Below are 23619 nucleotides of genomic sequence, written 5' to 3' on the forward strand. Positions count from 1 at the left end.
TCATGAGCCGTAAATTGCGATGAGCTAACAGCTGGCTTTTGAGTAAGTTTGGCTACAGTTTCAGAAAAAAAGCTTGGATTGTGTTTGTTACTCATTAAGTGACAGAAATATGCTGCATTAGCCGCAGACGGAGCACGGTTATAAATCAACACACAATTGTGCCATGAAAGGTTGAAATCTTTGACAACAGTTTTGTCAGTAAACCAGGGTTTCAACCTCTTAGATTTCTTGTTTTGGTAGAAAGTGATGCAACTGCATCTAGGAAACTAGAAAGGGCTTTTGTTTAAGTTGCTGCTTTCAAGAGTATTTTCAAAATACTCTGAAAATGGTGATGCTACATGGAATGCTACAGGAATTTCCTTTTTTCCGTGTTTGTGATATTTTCCAAAGCACCTGCACAGATGAATTGTTGGATGTGCAAATTGTTTCTTCATAAAGCCGCTGGGCGCGTTGCTGCAGTATAAGGGACCAGGACTACAGGCAATTGCCACCCAGGTGCAGTTAAAGTTAACAGAACAATATGGCAAGAAGTAACTACGAAGGACAGGCTAATGTTCAAATTGACAATATTTAAAATCTAATCAGATTAAAGGTGCTCTAAGTGATGTCAACGTGTGTTTTAGGCTACATATTTGTTGTCACAAACAGCTAACATCTCCTCACTCTCCACGAGCTGCCTGTCCCCAGAACACACTGTAAGTAAAAAGCGGTTTCTGTGGACACCCCAGGGTCTACAAACAGCAACAAAAACAAACTGTGCCCACCTGCACCATGAAGGATACAGTGTTCCATCTTTCCAGCCAATTACAAGAAGGATTTGGGGGTGGGGGGTTGGTGCGAGGAAGCACAGAAGGAAGAGGGAGGGGCAAGCTAGTCTAATTTTGTTTGAAAATACTTTGAACGTCAACAAGAAGTAACGTCACCCAACATTGCTTGGAGCAACTTTTAAGTATCAAGCGTTGAGACACATTTTCCAAATTATTTAAATACAAAAAAAAATGGGAATAAGGGCCAGCCGTTCTACATAGAGTATCACAAGGTGGAGTCTGATACCTGGTCACAGTAGTAAACAGTAATATACAGTAATAAGTTCATGGAGATGTTTTTAAGATAATTTTTGGGGCATTTTATCTGATAGGACAGCTTAGACATAAAAGGGGAGAGAGATGGGGAATGACATGGCAACCGCACTTTATAATAACTTTTATTTGACTTTAAATTCATTCTATACCTTCTGCTCATTATCTGTTTTTTTGCCTGTTTGTTGGGGTGTTTTACTTGTTTTTTTTTGCTTTTACTGTAGAAAACCGCTGTCGCTGTAACAAGGGAATTTCCCCACTGTGGGATGAATAAAGTATTATCTAATCTAATCTAATCTAATCAAATGCAGCAAAGGGCCGCAGGTTGGAACCAAACTAGGGACCTTTGGTTTTATTACAAATATGAAGTAAAGATTTTAAGGCAACACCCTCTTCTTTAGTAGCCCGATCAATATGGAAATTGGTATGGTCAGGTGAGGAAACCATTTAAACCATGTTATAATAATAATAACGATACATTGTTTTTATGGTGAACAGTGTTTTCTCTGGGAGATGGTGAGTCCCTTTGGTGTGGACGTTGGGCTTTTTCACATACATATGTGACATATTTATTGGAAAAAAGATACCTTGTATTATTAGCAGATGGTACCGCCGGTGGCCTGCATATGCCACAGTGTGGGGGATGCTATTGTGATTACCTTTGACAGAAGACAGGTTCTCAACAACAAAAAACCCTTCTCACTGCAATACCGAGCCTGCCAGGGGATCAGTGAAGTAGGCCTACTGTACATCTTATCTTTACGCATTGAGGCTAAGGGACCACAGACAATTCATCTTTGCCGACTCATCTTTCTGGCAACCATCCTGGCTAGGCTTTCTTATTTGATCTCTGACTGCTTCATCCTATTAGAAGTGCCGACATGGATTAAGATGTTGCTAAAACTAGTGGTGGTGCGTTCCTGGTATTTTACTATTTGGTGCCAACACCCTCACCCTGACAGCCCTTAAACATTGCAAGTAAGGAAGTCACCAATTACTATTGTGCTTTCATTGTTCAACCATTCCAGTGGGGGCTAGAGGAGGCACGCAGGCCAACAGGTCTACCAATGAAAGATGCACCAAACTGAACAGGGATCAGATCTGCATCAAGATCGAGATAAGAGGTTATGCTTGTGCTATCACTTTTGCTAACAGGTATGCTATCAAGCAGCGTCAAGGCATTGTTCTATGAGACCTGACTCATAGTTAAAAGTGATCATTCATATCATGCATACTTTTCCTTTCCCTGTGAGTATTTCATATAGACCATAAATGTGACAGGCATACAAAAGTATAAACTTGTTTTTATTATAATACCATTATTAACATTGGATGTGGTTGGTTTGCAAATCCGAGGTTGACCTTTTCTAAAAGTATTGAGAAATGGAGGAAACGCTGAATAGATTGCTAGAAATTGCAAGAAAAACAGGTTCATGAGGAATAAGGCAATCGATAAGCAAATCAAACCACTGTTAAGTAAAGCAGGATACGTTGTTTATCTTTTATAGACTCCAATAGGAAAAGTACTGACAAGTCCTTTGAACCTAGAACTGCCATACGCTGATCCACCATGTGTAATGCATTGGCAAGAGTGATTGCAAGCATAAAACAGTGGCATGAAATCTACACAAAACAACAAAGATGCACTATTGATTTGGGCCTCCGGTTGCGCTTCTCTGATCTCTCGAAACTGACAAGGGTACGTCTGAGTGACAGGTGTGTTGATTTTAACTTAGACCTCCAGCTTACTTTGACATGGCTAAGAAAATCCTCCAGTACAACTATAGATAGATGTGATAGAATCAGATAGAGAGTGTAGCTGGAGAGAAGAGCTGCGCTGAAGCTTTTTATTCCTCATAGCCTGAGCTTCAGTGTCTTATTTTAATCTATCATGAAATCTGAGGTATTTACTAGTAATGAGAGCTCTGTTTCTATTTGTCTTCTAGGGCTACATTGCCTTTGTTGCTACTGGTAACTGAACCTCCCCTATCCTAACAATCTCAGAATCTTGGAGTTCACTGCTAACTATGCTTGTACAGTCTTAAGACTTGATTGGAACTTATTAATTGAAAATTGCATTTTAGCTTATAAGTGGGTCATTGTTGATTAGAGTTCTGTTGCTTTTGAGATTATTTTTTGTGAAATGGTAAGTCTTTATAGTGTGTGTGTGTGTGTGTGTGTGTTGTTTTAATGTATTTTTTATCCACCATGAAACCTTCCCCGCAGGGATAAATAAAGTTTATTCGATTTAATTAAATTAAATTGAAATGGCCCTGCAATGGCTAGAGTGAACCTTCAATGAGTCAAAGCTCTTGTAATTTTACACACATCACGGACAAATCTATATTAAAATAATTCTTTAAACATGATGAAGTTGGTGTGTTGGGCTGTGAGGAAACAATATTGCTCATTTGGTCATAGTACTTTTAGTGTTTTAAATAATTTAAGTCTACTTAGCACTTTTGTTTGAATATTGTACATAGTACATATTGTTAGGGGGGACAGAAGGATGGACTCAAATGCACGGCTCAAGGAAGTATATTCGGGAAAAGGGGGATGGAAGTAGGGAGATGGACGCCAGGAGCAGGTGGGTGGCGGACCGGGGAGACTGTGCATGAGGAGCGGGAGCGAGGGCGAGGAGGGGGGGAGGGCACGGCGAGCAGAGACACGGAGGACGGAGCCGGGTGGGGCGGAAAGGGAGAGATGAGAGTGGAGAGCTGCGGTGGCGGAGGTGCAGCAGTGCGAGGGGCAGAGCAGATGATGAGGAGGAGACGCCGTGGGAGGAGGACTGGTGGGGGTCCGAAGCCAGCCGGCGGAGATTAACTGAAACAGGAAAACACAGGGAGAGTCAGTAACAGATACAAAGACACAACGGCTAGACAGGAATTTAGCAGGGTCCACCATGTAGCTGATCTGACGATCAAGTGAAGAGTGGATGCAGAGCCGGGGTATATAAACAGGAGTAGATGATGATGGCAGGCAGGTGTGGTGGCTGGAGCGGGTGAAGGCTGGCAGGTGCGTTGATGTTGGTGGATTGGCGTTGACGGGAGGCAGGTGTGTGTGATCAGCTGGCTTCGGACGGGGAGAGCAGGAAAACCAAAACAGGAAGGCAAAACCAAAAACAGATAGGCTGGGCAAACGAGACTTTGAGTAGTGAAGTAATAAGAAAAGAAGGACGACTCACGACCAGCCGGGACCCCGCCATGCAGTACCCCTCCTCAACGGACGCCTCCGGGGGCCGACGGCCTTGTTCGGGTGGGCCCTGTAGAACTCGTCCAGTAGCGTGCGATCCAGGATTTGGTGGCTGGGACCCAAGAGCGGTCCTCCGGGTAGCCGGCCCAGTCCACCAGGTACCGGTATCCCCGACCCCTGCGCTGCACGTCCAGGAGGGACGTACCGTATAGGCGGGTGGCCGTCGATGATCCGGGGGGAGGAGGTGCGCCACTGGGACGGAGTGGGAACGGTGGCGACCGGTTTGACCGGGACACGTGGAATACGGGGTGGATCCTGGAGGGGACGGGAGTTTGAGTCTGATGTTGGTGGGAGACAGGACAGCTTGACCAGTAGGGACCCACGAACCGTGGGTGAGCTTTTGGAGGAAGTGTGAAGCGGGAGATCTGGGATGACAACCACACCTTCTGGCCGGGCCGATAAGCGGGGCTGGTCTCCGGTGGCGGTCGGCCAGCGTTTTGTGAGGACCGCGGTCCGTTGTAGTGCGGCTCGGGCCTCCCGCCACACCCATTGGCACCGCCGAAGGTGCGCTTGGACCGAGGGGACCACCACTTCCTTTTCCAAGGCGGGAAGAGTGGTGGTTGAAATCCCAGAGCACACTGGAAGGGGAGATCCCAGTGGCAGCAATGGGCAGGGAATTGTGGGCGTACTCCACCCAAGGAAGATGGCTACTCCAGGAGGACGGGGTACGGTACGCCACACACGGAGAGCAGCTCCCAGGTCCTGGTGGCCGCTCGGTCTGCCCGGTGTCTGTTGGTGAACCCGAAGACAAGTGACGGTGGCGCGAGGGCTTGGCAGAAGGACCTCCAAACCTGGAGTTGAACTGGGGTCCCCGGTCGGAGACGATATCCAGGGGTATGCCGTGTAGCGGAAGACAATGGACGAGGAGTTTGGCGGTTTCCAGGGCTGTGGGTAGCTTAGGCAGTGGGACAAAGTGGACGGACTTCGAGAACCGGTCCACTACGGTCAGATGACGTTACCCTTGGAGCTGGGCAAGCCTGTGACGAAGTCTATGGCGATATGAGACCAGGGCCGACCGGGGACCGGGAGGGGACGGAGAGCGAACCGGCGGGCCGTTGATGGGATGGTTTGGCGCGGGCACAACACTCGCAGGCAGCAACGAAATCCGGCAATCTTCTCTCTGCGTGTCCCACCAGAACCGTTGGCGGAGCAGGTACAGTGTTCTGGCTCTGCCGGGATGGCAGCTGAAGCGGGAGGCATGTGCCACTGCAGGACCTGGGAAAGGGCACTAGGGGGGACAGAGGGGTGCTGGTCCGGTACCGGGGTCGGGGTCGGTGGCCTGGGCACGACGGACGGCGGACTCCACCTCCCAGACCAGGGAGGCCACCAGGCAAGAACGGGGAGGATGAATTCGGGTGGTTGACCGAGTCATCAGAGGAGTGGAGGCGGGATAGGGTCAGGCTTGGTGTTCCTGGATCCGGGCGGATAGGACAAGGTAAAGCGAAACGAGTAAAAAACAGGGCCCACCTGGCTTGGGTGCGTTCAGTCTCTGGGCTGAGTGGAGATAGGCAGGTTTTTATGGTCGGTCCAGACGAGGAAGGGTTGTTGGTCGCCCTCAGCCAGTGTCTCCACTCCTCCAAGGCTAGTTTACGGCTAGAAGCTCCCGGTCCCCCAACCAGTATCTGCTCTGTGGAGGTGTGGAGCGTTTAGAAGAAAGCACATGGATGGAGTTTTGTCCGAGGGGGTGCGCTGGGACAGGGTGCCCCACCCCCACGTCCGAGGCGTCCACCTCCACTATAAACTGAAGGGCAGGATCAGGGTTAGAGAGGCGATAAGGATAGGGGCGGAAGTGATAGGGATTTAGACGGGAGAAGGCTGCAGCAGCTTCTGGAGACCAAGTGAAAGAGACGGAAGGTGAGGTGAGTCGGGGGAGCGGGGGCTACGGAACTGTAGTTCGTATAAATCGTCTGTAAAAGTTGGCAAACCCTAGGAAGCGTTGCAACTGTTGACAGACGTGGGAGTGGGCCAGCGACCACGGCTTTAATCTAGCAGGGTCAGCCCGTAACGCCCGCACTCAATAATGAAACCAAGGAACTGAACTGAGGAAACACCGAACTCACACTTCTCGGCCTTCACGAACAACCGGTTCTCCAGGAGCCGCTGCAGCACTAACCGGACATGTTCTGTGTGCTGGACTGGGTCACGGGAGAAGATCAGGATGTCGTCCAGGTACACGAAGACGAAGCGGTGGAGGTAGTCACGAAGGACATCATTGACGAGGGCCTGGAAAACAGCAGGTGCATTGGTAAGACCAAAGGGCATTACTAAATACTCATAGTGACCGAGAGGGGTGTTAAAGGCTGTTTTCCACTCGTCCCCCTCCCGGATCCGGACCAGATGGTAAGCGTTACGGAGGTCCAACTTGGTGAACACCGTGGACCGGGAGAGGGACCCGTAGACAGAGTACATAAGGGGTAATGGGTACTGTTTCTGACCGTGATTGCGGTGAGCCCGGTAGTCGAACACGGGCGGAGGGTTTTGTCTTTCTTGCAACGAAGAAAAAAACGCGCCCAGCGGGGACGAGGATGGGCGGATGATGCGGCGGCGAGGGACTCCTTAATACTGCTCCATAGCCTCCCTCTCCGGACCGATAGCTTAAAAAACGACTAGTGGGCAGAGGGGCGTCCGGGAGGAGGGCTATGGAGCAGTCGTAGGGGCGGTGTGGGGGCAAGGATGTGGCCTGGTCCCGACTGAACACCAGGGCTAGGTCGTGGTATTCCGTCGGGACCGAAGACAGGTCAGAGGGGTTGAGAGGTTTATCGAACGTGGCAATGTTACCGGGGGCTAGCGCTGACAGAAGACAGGAGGAATGGCAGGCTGCACTCCAGTTTCTGATCTTCCCCCGCGCCCAGTCCACATTGGGGTTGTGAGTGGCGAGCCAGGGGAAACCAAGGACAATGGGAGAGGCCGGGGAGGAAATGAGGTGAAGAGAGAGGGTCTCATGGTGATTACCGGAGGTGAGGAGACGTAACGGGGGGGTGCAGTGTGTAATAGTGCCGAGGGACTGGCCGTTGAGACTGGTGGCCCGGAGAGGAGTGTCGAGCGGGATGTGGGGAATAGACAGTTGGCGGGCGAGTTCGATGTCGATAAAGCTTTCGTCTGCACCCGAGTCAACTAGTGCCCCCAGGGGGACGGAGACGTCCCGCCAGGACAGGGAGACATCTAACAATATGCGCTGTTTGGGAGGAGTTTGGCTCGCCAGAGCTCCCACTGCTACTGACGAGCCTGCTCTTTTGGCCGGACGGTACAAGAGGAGAGAAAATGGCCGGATTGCCCGAATACAGGCAAAGACCCGCGAGCGGGGCGCGCTCAGTTCCCCTGGGACAGACGAGCTTTACCTAGCTGCATGGGCTCCGGAGCGGGGACACGGATCGAGCGGGAGGGACGACGGGTCGTGACTGGGAAACGGGGGGAACAGGACCTAGACGGTGGCGGGACCGACCCCGGGTAGAGGTGGAGCCCCGAGGACCGCGCTTCTCTCCCTCTCCGGATGCGATTGTCTAAGTCGATGGCTGCACCGATTAGACCGTCCAGGTCCCCCGGCTATCCCTGGTGGCCAAGATGTCTTTGATTTTGTCACTGAGCCCAGCCAGGAACGCGCAGCGGAGGGCCTGGTTGTTCCACTCCGAGCCGGCGGCCAAGATGCGGAAGTCGACGGATACTCCGCGACGCTGCGGTCCCCCTGCGGAGAGCATGAGGCGGGAGGCCTTCTCCAGGCCCCGCACGGGGTGGTCGAACACCCGCCTCAGCTCCTCCTCGAAGGAGGAGTATGAGGCGAGGAGGTCCGGCCTCCCCTGACTCACCGCGGCGTACCAGGATAGCGCGCGATCGCGGAGCAACCCCGCCACAAAACACACTCTGGCCTCGTCGGAGCGGAAGGTTACTGGTTGTCTGCTAAACACCAGGGAGCACTGTACTAAGAACCCCTCGCATGTTCCCAGCACGCCGGAGAATTTGTCGGGCGTAGACACAGGGGTTTCAGAGGGGGGTGACGGGACGGAATTAACCGGAGCAGGATGCGTGAGGGGAGCAGGCGGAGCAGACGGGGAGGTGACCGGAGTGGTGTTGTCGGCAGGAACGGAAGAGTGGAGGGAACCAAGCTGCCTAGCTAGTTGCTGAACGTCGCCAGTCAGGGAGCGGATAGCCTCGGCCATAGCCGTAAGGGCTGAGGTGTGATGGCCGAGCAACGAACCCTGGGCGGCTACAGCAAAGGCTAAGTCCTGGGGGGAAGGAGAGGGATCGGGAGCGGGGGGTGAGCCGGCTGAGTCCATGGGTGACTTGATCGTACTGTTAGGGGGGACAGAAGGATGGACTCAAATGCACGGCTCACAGGGAAGGTATTATTAGGAAAAAGGGGATGGAAGTAGGGAGATGGACGCCAGGAGCAGGTGGTGGGGGACCGGGGAGACTGTGCATGAGGAGCCGGGAGCGAGGCCGAGGAGGGGGCGAGGGCACGGCGAGCAGAGACACGGAGGACGGAGCCGGGTGGCGGCGAAAGGGAGAGATGAGAGTGGAGAGCTGCGGTGGCGAGGTGCAGCAGTGCGAGGGGCAGAGCAGGATGATGAGGAGGAGACGCCGTGGGAGGAGGACTGGTGGGGGTCCGAAGCCAGCCGGCCGGAGATTAACTGAAACAGGAAAAACACAGGGAGAGTCAGTTAACAGATACAAAGACACAACGGCTAGCACAGGAATTTAGCAGAGGTTCACCCATGTAGCTGATCTGACGATCAAGTGAAGAGTGGATGCAGAGCCGGGTATATAAACAGGAGTAGATGATGATGGCAGGCAGGTGTGGATGGCTGGAGCGGGGGGTGAAGGCTGGCAGGTGCGTCTGAGTTGTGATTGGCGTTGACGGGAGGCAGGTGTGTGTGATCAGCTGGCTTCGGACGGGGGAGAGCAGGAAAACCAAAACAGGAAGGCAAAACCAAAACAAGATAGGCTGGGCAAACGAGACTAGAGTAGTGAAAAGTAATAAGGGAGACAGACTCACGACCAGCCGGGACCCCGCCATGACACATATTACTCATAGTATTGTGATCTATTTCTGTGTCTCTAACGTTTGTGTATTGTCAGGTCTCTCTTGATAATGAGACCCTGTGTCTCAATGAGATATATGTATAAATAAAAGTTAAGTAAACAAAAATACACATGCTTCACTGCATAATTGTTTGTGTTTTTCATTTTTTCCCCCATTATACCTAAGTTTCTTGGAAGAATTTACCATCTAATAAGGGTCTGCATCATATTCTTAAAGTTACGCTTACACCTTTTGCTGGTGCCACTGGCTTGTTTTTTATTAGTGTAAATATCTTTTTGCATATTTTGCTTGCCTTGATTGTGCAGTATATTTTAAACACTTTGTAAATAAAATATTTTGTCTTGCTATTGATTGCTTTTTTTTAGTATGCCACATAGGCTTGCAACATATGCCCAACTAACATGTATAATTTACTCAGCTTACTTGTGTCATTTTTAAATAAAGAGAATTTGAGATTTATGTAAATTTTTAAACAGTGCTTTGTGGCTTCATCAACTAGAACTGTAGCCACCCATAGGGAATGCACCAGAGAGGATAAAGAAGTCACTATTGTCTAATGCAACACTTTGGAAGGCTTACTACAGTATGTCATCCTTGGAGAATAAATGCTGTTTGGTGAAAAGGGTTGCACGCATGACTCGTGCTGTCCGTAGTGCTGATATGGGATCAGCTTTGGAGCAGACACTCTCTCTGTGGTAAGGGAATCAGGAGTTGTCCATGGTGCTGATTTGGGATCAGCTTTGCAGCAAACACTCACTCTGTGGTAAGGGATTGAGGAGTTGTCCATGGTGCTGACTTGGGATCAGCTTTAAAGCAGACTCTCTCTGTGGTAAGGGAATGAGGAGTTGTCCATGGTGCTGATTTGGGATCAGCTTTACAGCAGACTCTGTGGTAAGGGAATGAGAAGTTGTCCATGGTGCTGATTTGGGATCAGCTTTACAGCAGACATTCTCTCTGTGGTACTGGAATGAGGAGTTGCCCGTGGTGCTGATTTGGGATCAGCTTTGAAGCAACTGTCTACCTCAGTTTTCCATTTCAGAATTACTTTCCCATGCTGTTGATTATACATAAGCTTTTAGCTTCATTGTGTAAGAATCTCTCCCACCTAGCGTTGAGATCATATATTGCAATCAACTCTCTCGCCACGCAGTTCAAAATACATATTGCAGCTGCGGTAGCCGTCACGCTTCAAAAAGCGAAAGCGTGCAAAAGGCCGTCTATCAGCCGTGGTTGTTTGAGTGCATGCTGAGGACAATTATCAAGTTGGGATGTGGTGTGTGTGTCCAAAGCAACTCCAATGTTCACTTTTTTCTTCTGATGACACCAGTCTCTTGCTCTTTTCAATATCCATTTTCTTTTCCGGGCAAAAAAGAATTCTCTTAACTCCTTTTCCTGAAATTTGGATTTTGACTATGTACAGTCCTCCGTGTTTCCTTCTTCAAAATTGCCAGGACTGGGAAGCAACGATACCCATAGCTGCAGCTGTCAGTCGAAAACACGAAAGTTGGAGCAGTATAGCCTGTCCCTTACCAGCCAACGTATTATCAAGATGGCGCATGATTAAGGAGAGTCTACCCCAGTTCATGCAAGCGCAAATGTAAAAGATCAAGCCAATAGGAATACCTGAAATTGATGGTGGTGGTCAATATTCACAAAAAAGGAAAAAATGTTTGTGAACGGGCAACACAGACCTTACACAATGTAGCTTTAACCAGTCTTCCATTTTAAAACAAGAAGTTGTCCATGGTGCTGATCCCAAATCAGCTATGACGCAGCTCTCTCCCTCAGTCTGCTGTTTGGAATTGAGGAGCTATTCATGGTACTGATTTGAAATCATCTCTGACGCAGCTCTCTACAGGCTTCCATTTTAAAATCGAGGAATATTTGGCAATGGCCATAAACCGCTGCTCACAGCGTTTTCAACTGACTGATCCTGCCGTTGTAACACAATCTGACAGTTGGAATGTTGCAAGTAGCTGCTCTGTGCTTTACATGTAATCATGCCAAGTTGATTTATATTGCAGGGCTATGAACAAGAGGTGTTTTAAACCAGCTGTTTTCCTCCAAATACAGAAGATATATAAAGCAATTTGGTCTCTCTGAAGTGGTTGTGACCTAGTAGGCTATTGGCTTTTAGAACTGGGCAAAAGCAATGTTGGAAGTGTGAGCATGGAGAGAATCATAAGAGCAGATGGCTGTAATCCACAGGAGCAAGTGTGGCAGAAACATCTCTTTATTGGGGAAAAAAAAATAGATTGCTTCAGTAACCTTTGAATAGTACCTTCCTTTAAAATCCTTTCCACATGGGGGATAGAGTATTGTACTGGTGGAGAATCCCGGTAACACTAACCGTACCACCTCTGGACATTTTACCAATGGTTCCTCGCCTCTCTCTCTCTCTCTCTCAGCTCTGTATTGATCTTCTGCTAGTTGTGTCTTACAGTACTATATCCACAGATATTTATGTTTGTAGCTGCTGGTCTCCGGTTCCCATTACGGGCTTGAGCGATAGGCACGGGCAGTGTTTCAACACCTCGCTGCTGAGGAAAAATGTAATATTCAAGAGGCATGCCCTTAGTCAGCACTTCCATCCCCGGGAGCCGGCTATTTGAAATGACCTGGGACAGCAAGTACACTGAAGCATAATGCAAAGGTTGAGCTTCGATGGGGAAAAAAAAGATGATTACAAGACAAAACCTTTTGCTTAAATACATGTGTATGTACCTTTTACTGAGTTTCAAATTGTGGGACAATTTGATTTTCAAACAAACTGTGTCTCAGCTATGGTTAACCGTGTGAAAACCAATCTTAATGTTGATAAATTAATTTGAACACCTGACAGAAATGAACAGTAACTCTGAAGGGAAATGTAGAAAAGGATATCAGCTTAAAGGCCAATTAGCAGAATCATTAACTAGAAAAGCTCAAATCAACACCGTATGTCTTTAAACCAACTTGAGGCACAAATCATCATCTGTGCTTCAATTTCAGGACCATCAGAGACCGAGCGTCACTGAGAAAATAATCAATTTACCATATCAAGGAAATCAATTTCAAATCCAGCACATGCCAAACACAGACAAAATGCATTAACAACAACAAAAGTGGTCATAAGATAATACTGGCCATCCATTAGCAACACATTGGACGTTATGTCAGTTCCCAAAATGCAACAAAATTCCATACATTTTTTTCACATAATCTGCTGCAGCCAGCCAGTCATGAAGTCTTTACTAGGGATTAACAGGAGAATAAATATAACCTGTTTCTTTCTCTCTTTTTCTCTCACCCTCTGACTCACCCCAGCCCCACCCCGCCTCCTCGGGATTTCTCTGTTCAGCACCTCTCTGTGAACAGCCTCAGCTTTAAAAATCCTTGTTGGTACATCAGCTCCCTAACAGTCCTAACCTTTCTAACCTTTCTAACCTCGCCAACTGAGCCTACGAGAGACTCCGGCTGGTTGCGATGGTGGGTAATCTACAGCAGAAATGTCTCCTTCTCTTTTATCATTCGCTCTCTTGCTCTCTCTCACACATGTTTTTCCCTTGTCCATCTGAGCATATTTCTCTTTCTTAATACAAACACACACACACACACACACACACACACACACACACACACACACACACACACACACACACACAACAGGTACATCACTTCAGGGGAAATGGACATGCTTGACATTTTCGTCTTGTTCAAAGAAAATGCATCTGAATCTGAATACCACCTCTGGACTTCATCACAAATCCATTGTGCTCAAGCATTTCTTCATTTCCTCTTTCTGTTGTCTATTGAGAAAATTGAGAAATTCTTTACTGCAGCTGGCCCCTAACTCCTTGCAATGTACAACACTGCACAGAAAATAAATAAAACGTTACAATCCTTGCAAGAGAATAACACATATATACATATCATGTTTGAAAACAAGGTCGACAAAGAACTGTGGCAACCTTACCCAAGTCGTAAATGCCTTTCAGCTCTGAATGTTACGGATTCAAGCTGGGTTTCAGCACTCTGCTTTTTGTTTGTTTTTCAGGATACACAAACAAATGTAAAACACATGTTAGTGTGACTGCAACTGTATAGGTTATAATAATTCACAAATACACATGCTGATACAATTGTGTCAAAAGCACAAGGGTGTAGTCTAAGGTGAAGTCATGTATTTAGAGAATAAGGTTGAAATAAAAATGCTTCTCCATCACTTTTTATGGTGGCTCCGTTGATCAATATACTACATTCTCTTCGCTTCTACTTCATTCGCAGCCAGCTCAGAATACTCTCTCTCTCTCTCTCTCTCTCTCTCTCTCTCTCTCTCTCTTCTCCACCTCTTAATTTGTAGATTCCCTCCATCACCACCAGGGGCTTTCCACACCGTGCCGCTCCGTGCCGAGGACGCCTTGGCCGTCCCTCTCCCTGCGCTTCTCGGAACGGAGACTCCAGACGCGCAGCGCGGTGGCAGACAAGGGCGCACAGAGCGTCTCTCCCTCTGATTTTTTTTTTTTTATCACACAGAGGATCGTACACTTTTCATTCCGGGAGGAAGCGGCAAGTTGAATTGCCGTCATCGCATCTTACTGCAACTTGTCAAGGCAAAGATATTTGTTTCCGACGCCGGATAACAAAGGTAGGACTTTAGTGGGTGTTTTGAATTTAATAGGAAAGTTCGCAGTGCCGTGGCTTGGTCTTGTAACATACAACTCCTCCGGACTTGCGTACTGTCTTTCGACATTGCACTGTAGGAGTTTTGTGCGCCCTGCAATAGAGGGAAATTGCACAAATGCATACACAGTGATTTGGGCTTTATTTTGTGCGTGCGTGTATGTGGCAGAATGGGGGCTTTTGCATTTCCTTGAACCTTTTTTAATCTTCACTTCAAGGCTGAACATCACCGCCTAACTTGTTGCCACTTGTAACACAATTAGTGCAGTCGGTAATGAGCGCTGCGCAGGAGGTCTTGATTCCGATCCTGTTAAATGATTTTGACAGTACACGGGCTTATTTTGAACGATTTTCAGGTTACGATGAAGTAGGAAATGGTGTCCGGCCGATTATACAAGCTGCGATATGACCGCGCAATGATAATTGTATCGCATGCGTTTCTTGTATAGCAACGTATCTGAGAAATCCACAGGGTTAAGATTGGGCAGCAGCAGTATAGTGAGCGTATGCATTTCATGTGGCATGGCTGTGGAAACTGTAACACTCCCGTGTTGAGAATGTGCAGCTACCTGCAATTAATAGTATACATATGTGTAAATAAGCAGGTCAGCCAAATTGTAACAACAACACTGTAGACCAAATGGAAAGGATGTCTTTTGACACTGTACATACCTCCTGCACAGTGGGATCCCTTTCCGAGGACCGCAGCCACTTGATGCGCCAACAGGATGCATTTAGGGAAGTTGGATGTGTGCCACTGTGCACTAAAACCATGCTGGTGAATGACTAAATGCAGACTTGCAAGCGAACTACCATCAACACATAAATATTATACATTCACAATACATTGAATTCATACCCGGCTTTATGATAATTCTGATGTTCTGCATGAACACATTTAAAGTCTTGATACAGAGAATAATAACGGTCGGTTCTCTCTCTTATGTTTATCAATTATGTGCACATATCATCACCAGTTCTTTTAATTAAATCTTTAAGGTGAAGCCATTTACGTTTTTTATTTTAATCATTTTTTATCTCTACGTGCATCTGATGGATCTTCACAAATCTAATTAGCATCAACAGCAGTTTATTACCTGTTTATTTCACACATTTTGCTAGACATGATCCAAATGCTGTGCAACATGCTTTTCTGTTACTGTGTTTTTTGAATTCTGCTTCTCTGCTTCTCGACACACATTTCATTGTGATTTGTTGCCTCTTTTAAGTTGATTTATATAAAGAAACTACCCACATTATTTGTATACATGACATTTCAATTTAATTCCACGTCGTTTGTTCAACTCATAAGACAGTCCGTCTTGAGAGACAGAAAAATAGTAGCCCATTAGAGACAAAAGCTTCCTCGTGTTGTCATGTAGCTTTCTGCAGTCTCAAAGACACTGTACTGCCATACATACATCACAAGTACAAGATTGATCCAACTCATTCCTTCCCAACTTAATATTTGTTTTGTAGGGAGGCAGGCACTTCATCTCTGGGATATCTGGATGAAATACAACCTATTTCCAACAGTAGGACTTGTCGGCGCTTCATATCTCAGAATATGATTTGTGACTGTGGGGTTACAGTACACTTTAAGCTTGGATATTACTGAGTGACCTTCGCTGAGGTTAAAAATGCTGAAGTTTACTCCTTCAGGGTGTCTGTGTTCTTGACGTGTGTGCGTGCGTGCGCGCTTGCGTGTGTTTGTGTGTGTGTAAGTTTGTACATGGGGAACTGTGTTTGCGAGACTGCCCGCTTCCCTCAGTTTATCATTTATCCTGAGATAATTGGTGTTTGGGAAATTAAGAGGAATGCCTCTAGTCCCCAAAGCCAATCAATTACTTTAATTTTCCAATTAGATGCTGATCTGTACAGGAATCCATCAAAGAGGCAGGACCTCTGGCTGAGGACCATGCCCTGTATTGACCATGTGTTTGGAAAATAGATTTTTGCAGGTTAAAATATAGAAAGAAAATTGGTTGGTGTAGAGATCAGCAAAGCTTAAGGCAGATGAAAAAGAAAATTCATGCTTTAAAGTTAATTCTCGCCAAGCATGTTGTTGTTCTTGATTTTTTTATTCATATTCTCAAGAAACAGAACCTCCCTGAACCATTTACAATTTTAGAGTTTCTAGATTTCTGCCATGCTGAACCAAATGGCTCTGCTATTGTGCAAATGCCTCAAAGTGTGGGGTTGCAGACTTTTGCTGCCGTGTTTTCTTTATTTACTAAACCTATGTTGATGAAAATCACAGGAGGCAATGCATTTTTTTTACAAGGCTCTATAAAACTAATTTAAGATCAGCTGATTGGCAGATATGCACGCACACAAAATACACATCTGTTAACTGTTAGGTGATACAGAATCTATTTTATAATGGGCACGGAAAAAAGGCATACATTAGCTACCTCACTGTCCTTTCCAGAAACATACCTGCTTTGTATCCTGGACGAATTTATTCAGCCGGTGGTCTAACCAGGGTGTACATTACAAGGGCCATGTAGCAGTAACCCAGATGGCAGAACGGGCTGATTGTGATTTATGTACCAGAAGTGAATGCATTACTGTGGGCTTTGAGAGTCAGTGCCAGATCCAGGCAGGCATTTTTACACATTTACAACACACACAGACCCACACAATTTATAGATACACACACAATCACGTGCAAAACTTTAATACTGATGTGTGTGCATACAGTAAAAGTTCTATTTCTCGCTCTGTCCCTTTGTCTCTTTCTCTGTGTCTCACACACACACACACATACACACACACACACGCACAAAGCGTACACAGCCCTCCTGAAAAATCGTTTAGATGAAGCAGTCTACAGTTGTGAGACATTGATTACCGTTTACCAAGCTGAGGCATAAATGTGGTGTGTAAAGGAGAGATGGCTCGGACAGACATAGGGGGAGAGAAAGAGAGCACGGAAAAAGGGCAGAGAGAGTGAGAAAGAGAAAAGGAGAGATTGAGACACTGATAGATGAAAGAGATAGATGGGCAGTAAAAATGACAGTTAAAGGGGTAAGCCAGGTGATGTTTATGGCTAACTGAGAGGGGACCGATTAGGCCAACTAATTGATCTGGACCTGTTTTTAGGTGCCTGGTTCATTCGCAGCCAGCTCAGAATACTGTCTCTCTCTCTCTCTCTCTCTCTCTCTCTCTCTCTCTCTCTCTCTCTCTCTCTCTCTCTCTCTCTCTCTCTCTCTCTCTCTCTCTCTCTCTCTCTCTCTCTCTCTCTCTCTCTCTCTCTCTCTCTCTCTCTCTCTCTCAGTCACACTCCCGACTGCTCACTGTCTTGTCGCCGGTCAGGGCCGGTCAGCCTTTAGTCACTTCATTACTCCCTCCGGGCAGGGACTGCATCAACCATATTAACTCTTGAGCTCTGTTGTGGAATCGCCAGGTAGGAGGAGATAGAGAGCTGGAGCTGTGGACAGGCTCCATGCTAAATTTGCCAGTCTTGGTTGCACCTAATTTGAAGGAGAGGGTTACAGGCAACACTTTGATCCAACTATTTTATAGGACTGTGGCTTTGCTGAGAAAACTCAGCTAGTTGTTTTGCTACTTTTGCTTGTGATGAATCTACCAATAAATTTTTTTTATGCTACTGTCGCAGCAGTGTTACGCTAAATATGAAGCTTCAGCCACCAGGCATGAAGCTTAGCTTGGCCTAGCATAAAAAAAATGGAAGCAGGGGAAAAATGTCATTTGTTTTGATTTGCACACAAACAGACATAAAAAAAAAGCTGACAGTGGTTTGAAAGGACTTGTAGTATGACGTAGGACTTGGAATACAAATTTAGAGGTGCTGGCTGATTCTTTTTTAATTTGGTTTGGTCTTGCTGCTGTTTCCAGTCATTTAAGCTAAGCTAATCGCCTGCCTGCTCTGGCTTCATATTTTGGGTACAGACATCAGATTGCTATCAGTATCAACAGTGTTATTGTTATTTGTCAGTTCATTTAGACATTCAAACATAACCGTGTTGACATCAAATGCAAACCACATATAATTTTGTATTTACTTTTGAAAGCAGCTAAAGAGTTGTAATTGTTTATTCAAACCAAAGGAACTGAGGAAAGGAACTAACCTTAATCCCCTGAAATATTACAAGGAGCATTAAACTTTGATTTACCACCTAACAACAAAGAACTAAGCAACAAGAGGAGAAAAATGGACAACAACAAGACTCAGCTGCTGAGTCCGTCTGTCCTGTTATAATGCTATGATGATATGGGATCGGTCTATTCAGCCATGTGAAGCCAAAAATGCACTACTGAATGGAGAGTTCAAAGAAAATCTGAAACCATGCTTTCAAATGTACAGTCAATTAAAGGATCGTTGGGCAGTGAATTGAAGTGGATACCTTTAGGCAGACTAATGCAATTGTTGGGATACATGTTTTTTTGCATATTAACCGTACTACACAGAAATGGGAAAAAATAAAAATTGACATTCAGTCTCTGGATAGCATCTGGATTTAAATTTTTAAAATTTTCATTGTTAGAATGGTATTTGCATCCTTTTAGCCCGGAATACTAAGATTTGATTTGGGACACAGCATGTCATTGTGAATGCAAGGATAAACATATTGCACTCAATGTACGGCACGCTGTTGATGTTTGAAGAAAGGTATTTCATGTTCAGTTCTCCTGGTGTGCTGTTCTTTGTTCCTGAGTCAACGTGCATGATTTCCCGGAGACAGGATTCCATCTCTGGTAATGGGTTCCAGGTAGTCAATCTGCCTTCTGTAGCTGGTCTGCTGGTCTTAGTTTTTGCCTCTTCCGCTGGAGTGGGATGAACAACTGCTTTGTAAACTGGCAGTTCTTCACCTGGATGTCACAGTTCACAAAGACTCTTCCTCGGAGTCTGGCATAACCCTTCTGGCAGAGCTTATGCGGTGGTGTATTTCTGCATCAGTGTCGGCTTTGGAAGGATAAAGGCTGCCAAGGTAGGGAAAGTCATCCACATTTTTAGGCTGAAATATTTGATGTGTATTGAGTCACACAAGTGCAGAGTTTCACCACACAAACATTTTTATGCACATATGCACACATTTGCACACAGACGTGAGGGGATTTTTTTTGTATGCAAGAGATTAAAGTGAACAAAGGCTTAGAGGTGATGTGAAGAAGAATTAGTTATTATCATATTGTTTTGTTTGCATTTCTCAGATTTATGCATGCAACTTGCAATTGTATCCTCTGCTTGGCAAGGGACTGTAATGCCAGTAAATGTGACTTTCATTCAGTTTCACAGGGGAAGTTCATGTTTTTTCAGCTCTTTTCTCATATCCGATTATCTGCTGCCAGTATGAGATGGCATATTTACAGACTAAAGATGCTCATTGACAATCAGTGTCCCTGAAATGGTATTTATGATGGGCTAACGGTTTCAAAGACCTACAGAGGGACGTAGGTACACCATGATAGAAAAGACATCTCTCTTTGTAGTCTAGTTGGCTTCCAAAGTAGACCATGAAACACTTAATTATTGAAATAAATCTTTTTAATTAGTTAATCTGGTTCAGTAAGTTTAAAGCTTAATTGTCTTTTAAGAAGAAACGGTGGCAGGCATAAATTCCAGATGTTTGCCTTTGTGACAGATTTTTCCCAATGTTTGAAATTCATTAAGCATACATACAAGTGCAGCATTGTGGCTCAATAGTTGGAACTGATGCTCAGAGCAAAAGGAATCCACACCTCTGGGTTTCCTCCAGCTGTCCCAGTTACCTGCTATAGTTCAGATTCATGCATGTAAGGTTGGTTAACGACTACAGAATGTCCATAGATGGGAATTTAAGTGCAAGGGAGTGTCTATCTCCATCTGAACTGCCAACTGAACTGGGTATTTTCCAGCCTTCTGTCCAATCTATGTTGGGAAAGGCTCCAGCACCTTGTGACCCTGAGTAGGAATACATGGATAAGACAATGGATGAATGAGCAGACATCAATACAGAATTTATATATTCAAAATTTCAATCCATGTCAGAATTGCAGCCAAGCAACAGACAGTTGGCTCCTGCAAGTGGCTAACACAGGCTTCAGTCACTTTTCTTTGTCTTGTCCTATCTATCTATCTATCTATCTATCTATCTATCTCTCTATCTATCTCTCTATCTCTCTATCTCTCTATCTCTATCTCTATCTCTATCTCTCTATCTCTATCTCTCTATCTCTCTATCTCTCTATCTCTATCTCTCGCTCACTGCTTATCATAGTGGTATTTTCTGTCTGGTTAGTCAGAGGGTACAATATTTAATATGTGTCAATTTAAAAAAGAATAGGAATTTATAGTAGTTGTAAAATTGATGTAAAGTGAAATAAGTATAATTGTATAAATGTCAAAATATAGAAAACATGTAAATTGCTTCAAAGACAACGCAATCGTAGCGCTGTTCCCCTTCTTGCTTTCAGCTTTGAAAATGGGAGATGATAAATAGCATTGGTAACAATATAATTAATACAGGTATTTGCATAATGTAGACCTCATAGAGTTACAATATTACACACAATATTGTGTTAACTGCACTGTTTGAATCTATAACAGTTGTGTATCTGGGTCGACAGAGAACAGCAGGTTTGTGTTAAGTGGCACTATAAGAAATGTGCCTGTAATCTGCATGGATATCACTTCCTCCGGGCAAAGTAATAACTCTTATTACAGCTTCTTTTAGGGACTGCTTGGGAGTGGAACTAAGTTGTTTTCCAATGTGATGCTCTTAGCACCTTGCAGAGGCATAATGGACAAGACATGTGCTTAAATAATCATGGTTAAAGTGATACAGAGACGTTGGACCAAATCTCTCAGGCATGAGAAAATGAACCCATTTAAAGTACGATGTGATGGAAAAATCCCAAGTTTGATTGTGCAGTGGAATTTTCCTCTGTGGGAATGGGATGGATGATTGTCAAGGAATGAGTGTATGGCATGTTTTAGAAAAATACTCCTTAATGCTTTTCCCTCTTACTGGCATCACAATCGGTGATGACCTGAAGTCTTTTGGTGGGCTGGTCATTTGTAGGTCTCCAGGTGGCTGGAGAGGCCAATCCTGGATCCACAGGTTCTGTTCCAATGGGGACAGATGCGGGTGATGGTAGTGTAAGTTTAGAGGAGTGCTCATGGTGGTCGATCTCTCCTTTCTTTGTTGCCCCTTCTCTATAGTGGCACTGTGTAGGTTTTTTGTGATGGGTTTCTGTTGAAAGCCATCTCCTCCCAGAGGTCAAAGCGTCACTTTCTCAGGTGGGCTTCGATGTTGTCTTCATACTGCTTTTTCTTCCCCCTCTTCCCAACCCCGATTTGGTGCATTGCCCTTTCTTCAGTTAAAGCATATACAGTATCTGCCACCCACTACCACACATAAACACAAACACCAATAAGGATCCAAACTTTTAAGTTTTTATGCGTTTGCTGAATTATGCATTGGGAACACATCTTGGGGATAGTCGTACAGTCTTACTAATGGTATTAGCTTTTGCTGGGCAAAGTAAGCTTACACACACTCAAAAATTCCCGAGACACACACCAACATGCTCACAGATAAGTCTGTGGCCATGCATACCCAGATACATCATACACATTTAGAGTAATACAGCAAGCCTCCGTGCTGAAACATTCAAAAGTTTCTTCCCTTGTGAAAACATTTCCTACTTGGATAGAAATTTAGAAACTTTAGCATGGATTGGCTGACCAATTTAAGCTCTAAAATAATTTTTCTTGATAACATACTTTTAATTGGGGGGGAACTCTACTTCACCCAGAAAGTGCATGCGCCCCGTGTAGGCTGAGTCCTCTGCAGCGGCCCGGGTTTAAGTCTGAGCCGCGGCCCTTTGTCAGCCCCCATCTCTCTCCCACCTTTCCTGTCTATCCACTGTCACTATCTAATAAAGGGAAAAAATGTCAAAAAATACTGAATTTACATTTCACATTGAATTGTGCGCTCAAGTAGTTGGGTTGACTACTCTAAACCAATCAGAATCGGCTCACAGGTGATGTCATTTGATCACTAAAAGCTTTCCATCGCCATCTGTGAGTAACACACACATAGGTAATGTCAGTTCTCTTTTAACACAGTCAGAATATTGACAACCATTAACATATTTTAGAAATCTGACTAGAAATATACAATCTGATCAGTTCAAATACATATGTGTATGAAGAAGCCAAAATAAGAAAGTAAATAAAAGATATAATGTATTACAACGTGATATTTAAGTTGAACACATCATTCAAACCTTTGGGAGATCCATCCATCCATCCATCTATCTTCGTCCGCTTATCTGGTATCAGGTCGCGGGGAGAGCAGCTCCAGCAGGGGAGCCTTTGGGAGATGGTGTTTTTAATGTGAAAACCCAGTATGCTTCACGTCTTTTTAATTACAGATCATGGTTATCCCCTCTCTGTGGCAACTTTACATGTTCAATACCACAAAAACGTAGAGATGAGATATCATGTTTACAATCCTTGAAGTGTACCGCTATTGGGTAATCCCGGTCATTTCTGCGGATTGTGCTTTTGTGTTATCACAATCCTTATTCGCCGTTTTACCTGTCTAGTAGTTTTACTTACATAGACTAGACCACATGGCCATGTCAAGATGTACACTATGTGTGTAGAGGCACAAGCTATGACACTTTTTTTTATTGGCAATAGCTTGTTATTGTGTGGGTGGTGGAATGTCTTGTGAATGTTGTTACATTGCAGACTGCTACCACAGCGGTAATTGCCAGTGGGCAACGGACTCAGAAGACTTTGTGAGGCTTTTCTCGGCTTGTATCTGGAGAAGTCTGCACACCAGCAGATCTTTTAAGTTTTTTTTCGCACTTATGGACGGATAGCGACATATCTTTTATTACCTCAGAAGGTTTGGAGTCTGATTTCAAGATATGCCGATATGCGGGTGTGGAGAATAGGCTGTATTGCATGTGAACGAGAATTTCTTCTCTTTTCTGTTTTTTTAAGAAGATCTGATCAAGGCTTTTTTAGGGCTTTCATATAGGCCTTTTCAACCCATTCTGCTGGATAGCCTTGCCTTGAATCTCTCCTTTTTGTCCTGAGCTTTCTCCAAGTAGTCGTCTGTAAATTCTCCTTAATCAGAAAAATTGACTTTTGGGGAGGCGTCTCTTAAGCATGGTGGGATGAAAACTACTGGCAAAGTGGAGGGTGTTTTTGTCTGTTTCTTTGCGATACAGTGTAGTAGGGGAAATATCCTCTTTTTGTACAACCCACTTATCCAAGAAAGGGACCTTGTCTTGGCTGTATTCCAATCATAAATGTAAGGTGGTCATTGAAGCTGTTCAGGAATGTAAGGGATTCCGGTAGGTCTTCCTCTAAGCCATGAAAAATTCAAAACACGTCATCTGTGTATCTGTACCATTTCAATGTTCTACGCAAATGTATATTTTTATCAGAATTCATAACATAACTTCTTTCAAAAAATCCAATGAATAAATTGGCATAGTTAGGTGTAGATATTGACCCCATACTAGTGCCAGTACATTATAGACACCATTGAACATTAAGTATTTTTTTCCATGACCAGAGCTGCCAAGTCTATCAATAGCTCATCAGGTGAAAAGGCGGAA

At 45.2% G+C, this 23619-nt stretch overlaps 1 protein-coding gene across 2 annotated transcripts in view; it reads left to right on the top strand.

Annotated features, from left to right (window-relative positions):
- Positions 1-13734: 13734 nt before the first annotated feature.
- Positions 13735-23619, top strand: part of cdh22 (cadherin 22) — a 187087-nt gene continuing 177202 nt past the window's right edge. For both annotated transcript variants that reach the window (XM_032513322.1, XM_032513321.1), the window contains exon 1: positions 13735-13996. The gene's annotated coding sequence lies outside the window, so the exon portion shown is untranslated. The remainder of the gene's footprint in view (positions 13997-23619) is intronic.

This window comes from Etheostoma spectabile, chromosome 4 (genome assembly GCF_008692095.1).
Source record: "Etheostoma spectabile isolate EspeVRDwgs_2016 chromosome 4, UIUC_Espe_1.0, whole genome shotgun sequence".
NCBI lineage: Eukaryota > Metazoa > Chordata > Actinopteri > Perciformes > Percidae > Etheostoma > Etheostoma spectabile.